The sequence below is a fragment of the Onychostruthus taczanowskii genome, unplaced genomic scaffold (assembly GCF_017590055.1).
Source record: "Onychostruthus taczanowskii isolate IOZ18803 unplaced genomic scaffold, ASM1759005v1 scaffold63, whole genome shotgun sequence".
In the NCBI taxonomy this organism is placed as follows: domain Eukaryota; kingdom Metazoa; phylum Chordata; class Aves; order Passeriformes; family Passeridae; genus Onychostruthus; species Onychostruthus taczanowskii.
This window is the reverse complement of record NW_024504012.1, coordinates 1,774,477-1,784,829: the sequence shown is the minus strand read 5'-3', so window position 1 is coordinate 1,784,829 and position 10,353 is coordinate 1,774,477.

The window sequence follows — 10,353 nt, the reverse complement described above, 5'->3', positions numbered from 1 at the left end:
CTTCCTCCTCACGACATCAGGGCTGTGCTATGCACAATATGCCTCCAGGTGCACCTTGAAAGGTCACCTCAAAACAAGGTACAAAGTTACAATGGGGTAATAAAACATTTCTGTCACTTTTGACAGGTCTGTCAGACCTGTTACTAAAATTTGACTTACACATGCCCCAGACACACATTTAAGTTGTAGCTGCTGAAACTTTCAGAAGTTGTTTTAAATATCTGTGGGGACTCTTGAGCAGAGCCACTGAGTGAAAAAGTCTGAAACTGATTTATTTTGCAATGTGTGTTCACACTATTATCCCATCACTCATCTTTCATGCTGCTTAATAAGGAAACTTGTAAAAATGAAAAGAAAAAACTAAAAGCCTTATCATTGCTGAAATGCAATGAGTGAGAGCAGCAGGAATTTTCACATAAACTCGTCCCTGTTCTTAAGAAGTGGATTTCAACACAGTACTGCTTAGAGATACTTTCAGGTCAGGCTGTATGTGACCTGTGATGCCCTCACGCCAAAAATTCTGTGCCAGGTATTTACAATGAAGTTGTGGGGCCAGCACTGGCTGGGCAAGCAAGTGTAAACAAAATAAAAATGAAAACCCAACAAAATACTCAATGCACCCTGTAGAAAAATATCCTAATGTTTAACAACTTCTTGTTGAAACTGTTTCATCCAATTAGTAAAAGCCTGAGTCTGGGGGGTAGGAAAATGAGGTTACTTTAGTAGAAAAAAAAGTGCAGGTACCCTTCAGAACAAGTTTACTTTGCCTATTTTGCCCTAAAGAGGCTGTACAGAGGTGCCACCAGATTTTATTGGCAGCTCTTGACAATTCTCTCAGGCCAAAGCAGTGCAGTGTGACAAGCACTGAGCTCCCTCCCTGGTCTCTGGCAGAGCTTTTTCACAGCCTTCCTTCCCTTCTCTTTGGAGGCTGTTTACCTGCAGCTCATGGAAAAACAAAGTTTCATTACCTTCCTTCCCACGATTTACAAGCAACTGGGAGAAGGCACTGCCTCCTCTGCTTCCTGCCACTCACTCCCACCATCTGCAATTGTCTTTCCCACTCTAAATTGCTGCATTGTTTCATCAGCGGCATCGTTTACCCCTCTTGTCAGCACGGTGCTTGTAATGCTGATTTTCTGGAGTGTTGTACATTAATCCTCCTGTTGCACTGCTCAACGATTGCCCAAGCACGGCTGTTCCTGAGCACTCCTGCCTGAATCACCGCGTGGTCCTTCCCACTGCTGATGTGGGAACCTTGGCCCTGATACCCCAGTTTCTTCCCTCAGCTCCACTGAGGCAGCAACTTGACTTTAGCAGCACTGCTTGTTTCCCTCCTTTTCCTTTCTTTCTTTCCTTCCTTTCTTTCTTTCTTTGGACAATGCCCTCAGGCACAAGGTGTGATTTTTGGGGATCTCCTGTGCAGGGTCAGGAGATGGACTGGATGATGCTTGAGGGTCCCTTCTAACTCAGGACATTGTCTTTCCTTCTTTCCTTCTCTTTATTTCTGTCCTGGGTCCTCCTGTCATTTTTGGCACTACTGTAAAATGGCTGTGATTAACACTGCCTACTTTTAATTCTGAGTCACTCTAATTTATTTTCTATTTTAAGATTTTTGGTATCAGTCAGCCTAGGGAGTGAGCAGCTGTGGCTCTTTCTGATGCCCACATTTATTGACCAGGATGATTAATTACTTTAAAACTTCTATCTTAGCTTTAAAGTCAGTCACTTGAGATCCTCAATGGCTTTCACATATGTCAGCAGATCCTAGAATTAACTGTTTAAAAGTGTGCTTTAGAATTTCCCAATGTGCACAGGCAATGGACACATCCTGATAGATAAATGAAGGAGCTCCCTCAAGTGGTGAAAAATATTGTTACCTGTTCCACGTAAATGTTTTCCTTTAAAAAACATTAAGAAAAGGACAGCAATGTCAGATTTAGAATGCAAAGCCAGTTATAAATGTGGCATTGAATGAGCTTCCATTTTTACATAACCAGAAATAATGGTGTGCATGTAAGACTGAGGCCAGAACCCAGTCAGGCAAGTGCTACAGTTAAAAAGGAAATAATTCAAGAACCTGTGGAGGACTTCAGCCTGATCTGATAATGCATGACTGAATTTTGGCAGGAAAGCCAAAAACTAGCTCCAGCAGATTATCACATTTTTGAGGATGCCTGAAGTGTTTATAAATCGTAAAGTTTGCTTTTAAAAAACTCCGGCTCAAGCTTTCACAGTTTCTGCTATCATCATGTCAAGATTTTGTGCATAAATACCCTTGCTCCTTATTACTCTGTGTGAGGCATAGAGTTTTCAAAATATTTGGTGTGAGAGATTCAGATCAGCAAACTTTGGAGAAAAGGCAGAAGCAGCAGCAGTTACACTCACTTTCCAAGCCAGGAAGCTGCTGCTGGTTTCGCTGGCAGATGAGTTAGAAAGAAATGCCCCCATCCCTCTCGGCAGAGGGCAGTGGTAACCTTACTCAGAATCACATTGCTTTTTGCTACTGAACTGAAAACATCGTTGGGGGAAAAAAAAAAAAAAAAAAGTGAAGCCCTACTGCAAACCATCCTGGCTTCCTCTCCCAGCTCAGAAATTCAAGTGATGAACTTGCCATGACCAAGCAGGAGGTGCAACAGCCAATTGAATTGCTGTGATTCCATTGCTGAAAGGGAAACCTGCATTGTTTTTTTTTTTTTTTTTTTTTTTTTGAGGAGTAATTAATTTTGCCTTTCCCTACCATTTTAGGTAATAGAATGAATCTTGCCAGCTGGGATGGTGTAATAGCTGGGGTTTTATTTGTTTAAGTTGAGGAGGTTATTTCTTCAGTATGTTTAAAAAGGAGGTGATCCTTCCAGTCTGGCTAAACATCAAACTATGAGAGGTATTGAACCTGTATAAATACTGTCTCGCCCCTCTAGCTGAACTGTGTGCTCTGAAGCTGTTCTTCACCCTCTCTGACTCAGCTTTCTCTTTCTGTTGGGCTCGGAAACAATTTCACCTGGGTCCCAACCACGTTATATAATATTGTTCTCCTTGTGACACCAGCCTCAGATTTATTCTGCAGCATACTCTGCTGCTTATTAAAAATGCATGAAAATATTGAACTGCCTCAATGAGAGGGTCTCTGAAGTTGTTTCAGCAGGAATACATGGAATTAAATGTGCAGTCAACCCTGGAAGGGTGACTTCAGAGAGATGCATTCCAGAACAAACAGATCTAGTTACCAGTATTGACTCTCCTGCATATAATGACTTTATAAATATTTTTGTGGAAACAGGGCACTGAACTTGGCCAGCGTCTCTTTCCCACTCCTACAGCAGCAACTGTACGTGTTCCTTGTGAATCCACAGACTGCCAGCTGTGTTACACACCTGGGACCTTCCCTTGTGAAGGTCAGACATTTTACACCTAATTTAATGGTGGCTTACTACTCTTGTGGTAATCTCTGCCTCTCCATTTTTCATAAGCACGTGCATAATTTTTCTTTTTCCTAAATAAATACAAACCAGTTTGCTATTGCTCTTCCCACAGCTGCTGAGGTGGAGAAAACAGTGTATGCCAGTATTTTGTATCAATTCCTTTTCTCCCATTTATTTGCTACAAGTGCAAATGTGCTGACTGCTGATGAACATGGAAGAGAATCGGTGCTGCTGGAATGACAGATCCAGGATGATTCCCAAGGCAGCTGTTTGCAGGTAATCATGCAGTTCTACCTGTTCTGTATTTTACAAAGTGCAGGTTCTGGGGACTAATAACTTTCTGTTTGCAGTAATCAAGTGGGAAAGAAGGGAGACAAAAACCACTGAGGTGCTATGGTGAGACTGGATCAGCCTTTTTTGGGTATGAGATCCTTGGGGTCATCAAAGAGAGACTTTGCAGAGAAATGTCAAGTAGGGAATGTCACACGGAGTACACCGTGGAGAAGTCCAAGAGCTTTGAAATGGCAGCTAGAATCATAATGCCAAAAGTGATTGACGAAAAAAGTATGAGGGCAGGGGAAAAAAATAATCCACATCAAAACCAGGATATATTTATCAGAGGAGAGCGAATATTTCTATTAAGCCACAAAAGATTTACTCTCTGCTGTAAACTAAGAAAGAAAACAGATTTTTACTCTCAGTGTCAGACATTTCCTCTTTTTCACCTTGTTTTAATCTCTGCAAAAATAGATGACATGTACTAAAAGTCGTCCCAAGCAGGACACATTTCTAAATCTGCCCAGCCAGCTCTTTGGTTGTCTCCATGGCAATGAGGCAGCACATCCTGCTGCTCTCCCTTCTGTGAGTGCCTTTCCCAAGTTTGACACGGACTGACAACACTGTGCCTTTGTAGCTCCCCTGCCAAAAATCTCCCTATTCTCTGCTCAAGGCCTGTCCCATCTGTTCCTTCCTGCTTCTCCCTGATTTTAGAAACACCTGGCTAGAAGGGGGAATCCATCCATTGCTTCTCTGCTGCAATGATTCAGGCCAAGGAGGGACTGCTGCTGGGTGTACACGTGGAGGGACTGGAGAGGGCAGTGCTTTCCTGTTTGCGAAGAAGTTTTGGATGATGGTAAGGGAGAACACTGCAGGGGCCAGGAGCATAAACAAAGCAGAAGGAAGGAAAATCCAGAATAGTCTCCCAAAAGAATCTCACTGAAACTTGGCACCACAGGCCATAGCAACAAATAGAGCAGTAAAGAATGTACAGACTTGGTACAAGGCAGTGCTTATTGAAGGAGATGACAGGCGTGAAGGAACACTTCCAAACCTCTGAATTCAGATAGATCTGTGTCACAGCTGAGTCTCTGGCAACTCTCAACAGCATTTTGCTGAAAGTGGAGAAAATAGGAGTTACAAAGCTGAAAGAGGCATTTTTGCTATCAGCTGAAGACTGGCAGAAATGGGAGGTTCTAACGGAACTACACCAGGAGGTGAAGCAATCTGCAGGGTTTGCTGCAGTTGATCTGCCTTGGGCTGAGTTGATGTGGTTACAAAAACATCTTTGTGCTCAGCACTATTCCGTTGTTGGCCTAGTGCCTCGAGGCTTACAAGCTTTGGAAATATGGATGAGGAGATGAAAACTTGAGCTTGTTTAAAGGATTTAAATCTGAAGATGGCAGGCCCAGGAGAGGGATTCTGAGTTCAGGCATGTAGGTCATGCAAGAGAGGTCTTGTCTTCACCAGAAAGTTAATGTGAAATATAGTAAAAATTCCTGTTAGTTCAATCCTTGCCCACACAAAAAAATCCCTCATTGCAAAAAGTGGCTGGAGAAACATAAATTGACAAAGCAACCAGAGAACAAGGTAAACCTTGAGTGAATTCACTTCGTCCTTTACCTCTGCTGTTTCTCTACATTAGGGACCCACACTAAGGACCACCATCAAAACATCCAGCGGTGCTCACTCCCCACGGTTTTTCCACTTTCCTTAGTGGCTGCTGACTCTGCTTTCTATTTGTGAGCTTATTCTCCAGGTGGAAAAGGCTTCCAGTGTCCCCAGTACAAATCACCCATCTTCAGCACAAATCTTGGGTTTATTATTGTGCGGCTGTGTCTAGCAAGACCTCAGTTTCCTGTGCCTGCTGATCAGACACCGAGTTATGGAAGAATCTGTGGCATGATGCTACTGTAGTCTATGGTTTTCAGAGCAAGGATCCAGGCTGAAAGTTTTCTGGTGACATTCCAAGTAAGCTGTCATGAGAAGAGAATCCAACACCCAAGACCTCAGTGCTTAGGGAAAATCAGAGGGTTTCATCTACTCCAAAGAAGAGATTAGAACTATAAATGCTAACTCAGTAACTCCCCAGGAATGAGCATGTGCCATGCTGAGACTGAATGCATCATTAGCAATTCCCTGGGGCCGGATGTCTATTTCAGACTGCACAGTATAACGGCTCCAGGGAACATACAACCAGAGGATGCTGATAATTTCACAGTTTCTGCTTCCCTGTGAGGCAGAAAATAGAAGTGCTCTGAAGCTCTTTCCCAGGAACACAGAAGTAACGTTTTCAAAAGCCATCAAAAGCAGACGAAGATAGGTGTGTTCTCTGCAATCTGGGAGAAAGGGAAACAGAATAATCTGCTGCTGTGGCTGCTAAAGGAGGCTCTTGACTGATCAGCAAGCTATGTGGACTGAAGCCATGGAACCTGTCCCTTGCAGACAAGATTTTGGGGAGGCGTGTAACGTTGGCTCAGGTAGACGGATATCTCAGAAGCACTTAGGGTCCAAAGTGGATTCACACCACACCAGTGCCTCCCCTCACAGCACAGATTAAAGTGCTTCTAGTACAGTCAGGTCAGGATGCTGGGGGAGGCGCAACCAACACCAAAGAAGGCTTCAAGCATTTGCAGCTCTTTAGTGTTCTGCAGTACAACCTTTTATACTCTTTATCATTCCTGCATTACACGTCTGTGCCCTCTGTGCCCTTTGGTGGTTGGTCAGTACACCTGGCACTCCATGTCTCATTACTTTCAATGCTGTTCACCTGTCTGGCACAGCTGTAGCCCATTGGGGATGAGGCTCGGCTGCAGCCCCACTCCCAGTTCTCACAAACTGTGTACCTACAACACGTTCACACTTTGTCACAAGCAACCCATGGGAAAAACTTCCAGGACAGATGACTCAAGGTAATTTGGTAGTGTGACTGTATCCTCAGAAAGAGCAGACAAAAAGGGAAAGGCAGACAGCCAGGCGGTCTCTAGCACGCTGAGGTCAAATTCCCCTTTCTGTCACTCTTGGCTATGGGAAAGTTGAGGACGACTGAGAGGTACCAGACACACTCCTGTGTCTGCTGGCAGAGATGGGCGAGGCCCCAGGCAGACTGAAACACACGCTCCTGTGAGCACAACCATGCAATCTCTGCCATCAGAAAGATGATGCCCGGGTTTTAGGGATGCTCCTGAATGTCTCAACTTCTCTGCATAGTTTGGATTGCACAGTAAATGCCTCGGCTGCATGAGATGTGCTGTTGGCTCTGGGGAGGCATTGTTTCAGGTTGGCTGCAGCTGGGAGTATGTAGCATGACTTCAGGCCTCATTAGATGCACACTTGACAAGTTTTCTGCACTAACATAAAGGGAAGAAATGTTTTCTTAACAAAACAAGGCTTGTACAGTTGTCCTATGTGTATGAGGAAGGGCGTGTCTGTCTCTCTGTCCCAGATGTCTTTTTTCTCCCAGTAACTTTTGAACTTCTTGGGCAGTTTTATGCAAATTGAATGGAAAGATGAAAGTTCAAGGAATATTCAGTTCCAACGGCTTTTGTAAAAAATTCAGCCTAGTTAGAGGACAGAATCTTAATTAATGCCCCGAATGGAGGAAACTTTTTTTGGAATAAGAATTTAAGTTGGCAGCAATCGCTAGTCCAGTCTCTCACTGAAAACACAGCCAGCTTCAAAGTCAGATGAGGCTGCTCAGGACCTCATTTTGAAAACCTCCAAGGTGTCAGGAATCTACTCTGGACCTCAGCTTCACAAAACAAATACACTGAGAGCAACACCTTTGGCTCTGCCAATCAGAGAATTAATTCCCCCCTCTTTTAAAGGAGGTATAGAAGTGGCAGCCCATGGTAAAGCCTGTGACAATCTCCATACCAGGCAGTCCATAAGGCTCTGCTTATGTTAAATATATTTAACCAGCAGCTACTTACTTTATTTTGGCATTCTGTGGTAGTTAATGATTCCAAGTACAAAGGTCAGACTCGGAGACACAAGGCTTTGTGTATCCCATTGTTTGATTTACCAGAAGCTACAAGGGAAGGAGTGCTGCTCTGTATGAGTGGGAACTACAAGCTACACATCCAGCCTGACAAGTTAATGAGAACAAGTCATTCATTAACAGGAGACTTGCTGCTAGGCAAACACACACAGCTGGTATGGGAGAAGAATTTGGATTTGAAATGAGACAGTGTAGTTGGTTTTTTTTATAAGACTTCCTATTTCAGCAAGTTTACAGTCTAAATAAAGACCACACAGAACACATTAAGAACCTGATCAGAGGAAAATTGGGGCTTATGTCTTTTCTGAAAGGTTTGGTAATGAGCAGAGAGGCAGAATTTGCAAGGAGAATGGAAATATTTGCATGTTTAACAGAAGGAACAAGTTTTAGATTTAAGTGAGATTTGATTATAAACGTAAATCCTGCTCTCTTGAGTACCAGTCTGTTCTGTACACACACACAAATGCATTCACAGAAACATCTCTGGTGCTTTCTCCTGCTTCAGTGGCTACTATTATTTTTTTTTTTTTTTGAGAGCTTCACACTAGTAAGCATTTTTTACAGGATTAACATTAAAGTTGGAAGCTGCAAAGCATGGCTATTTAATAACTGTTTGAGGAAGGAACACAGTGTCATTTGAAAGATAAAGTAAGCACTTACAATTCTTGCATAATCAAATGAAAAAGCCTGTCAAGGAAGAATCTCTCCAGACTTTGTGGAATGAAACAATAACAACATTTTAGAACAAACTCTGGCTTTCAAAGTGATTTAACTGTTTAGGAGCATTGCATGGAGCATGACACCATCCATGGCCAGGGCACAAGTGGTCCAGAGCAAAGCTGGATCCTACCATCCTAAACACGTAACACAGAACAGCAATCCTGCAAGAAGCTGTATCCTCAGGCTTCCTTATGAGATCAAAGGTTATATTCAGAAGTGTCTACAACTGAAAACAATACTAGGAGTGCATTCACTGTGGGATTCCTTGTTGTAGCAAAGGCATCTCCTGAAGATGTGGTTTTCAGCATAATTTAGAAGAGGGAAGTGAAGGTGCTGGGGAAGATGGAGAGGAAGGAGATATTAGGGGAGAAACAAGAAGCAAAAACATGGAGAGGAAGCACAGCTGACTCCAGGGTCTAATGATCTTTTCCAGCCTAAATGGCTCTGTGATTCTAATTCCATCTTATTTTAGCTTCACATCTTGTTTTTAATGTATCTTTATTTTGTTTTGGACTGTCACAGAGGTTATGCTAATCCAAACCCAGCACAGCAGTCATCAGAGGAATCTATGCTGGGACGAGGCTGCTCTCTGAGGCACTGGTGGAGGAACTGCAGTACAGCATTGTGCTCTGAAGCATTTGCTATCACTTAACTAAATGTCAGCTCTCTGGATACAAACCTCTCAGCGAGAGGAAACAGAAAACACATGAAGAAAAGCTTCCATTTGCAAATCAAGAGAACTCCCTCACTGCCCAATGAGCTACTAAGATTTTAAATTAGGAATCATAAAAAATAGGCTCCTAAACATAAATTAAAGCAATGCTAGAACTCTGGTGGCAAAACATTCCTATTGACCCACCTGCAGCTGAATGCCTAAAAGCCTGAATCATCATCAGCACAGTCGAGGGACCTCATATTACCTCAGCAAATGTACTTTATCAGTGATCATTGTGCAAGCTTAGTACTAATTTGCAATTCCCAGCAGATGCAAAGACTTGTCATCATTTTTGTTTGGTAGAGGCAACATGTTCCACAGCAAAAGGCAAACAAACAACATTCTTAATGTTCTTATTAGTATACTCTTCTACAGCCTTTAGTTCCTGGAACAGATGCTTAGGAAGGGTGGTGCAGCTGTAGTACTTAGAAAAATATATCAGACAGGAAAGAAATTCCTGGAGAAGTCCTATAATCTCCTTGATTCCATCTCTCCCCACCTCTGGCTCCACTCTGCTGGAGGCTGTGTGAGGTTATGTGTTATACCCCGATGGGTACAGCTCCTGCAAAACCTCAGCACGGGTAATGTGCTGCTGTTGACAGTTGACAGATACATGCACAAGCTACACAGTTCTGATCCGTGAGGGTGCTTAGTTACCCAGCATACCTAACCCCAAAACACAGGGCCAAATAAAAGAAGAATGGGGATGCCTGAGATGCTGTGGTGAGCTGGCTGTCTCTACACATTCATCTTTTCCACTACAACACTGTGTGCCCTGTCCCTTTCCCCTCTATGCATGGAGCCCTTCCTTTGCTGGCTTTCCTGGCTGGCGTCAATGTTTAGATGTGGCAGTGTCAGAAGAGTGGTTTGAATGAGGACAATGCCGAAGCAGTAAAAAAGACAGAAAAAAAGGCTGCTTCCACAGAGGGGGAGGATGATTTGGGTGGTGGGATACACATTTGTGGGAGTGTGTATGTGTAGGTTTTTTTTTTTATCTAGGGTGGAAGAGAGTTATTGACAGAGGAAATTCCATCTGCCAAGGGCTGCATGTGAGCCCTTCTGTACTGTTGGGCAAAAACTGTTACTTCCCCAGAGCAGCACTGCCCTGGGCCATGGTGGGCAGTACCCAATGCCTTGCAGACATCTCAGAGGAGTTGCAGCTGTCCTGAGCTCCACAGCTTGTTTTGGCACTGAATAAAGGCACAAAAATCCCGACATGCGGT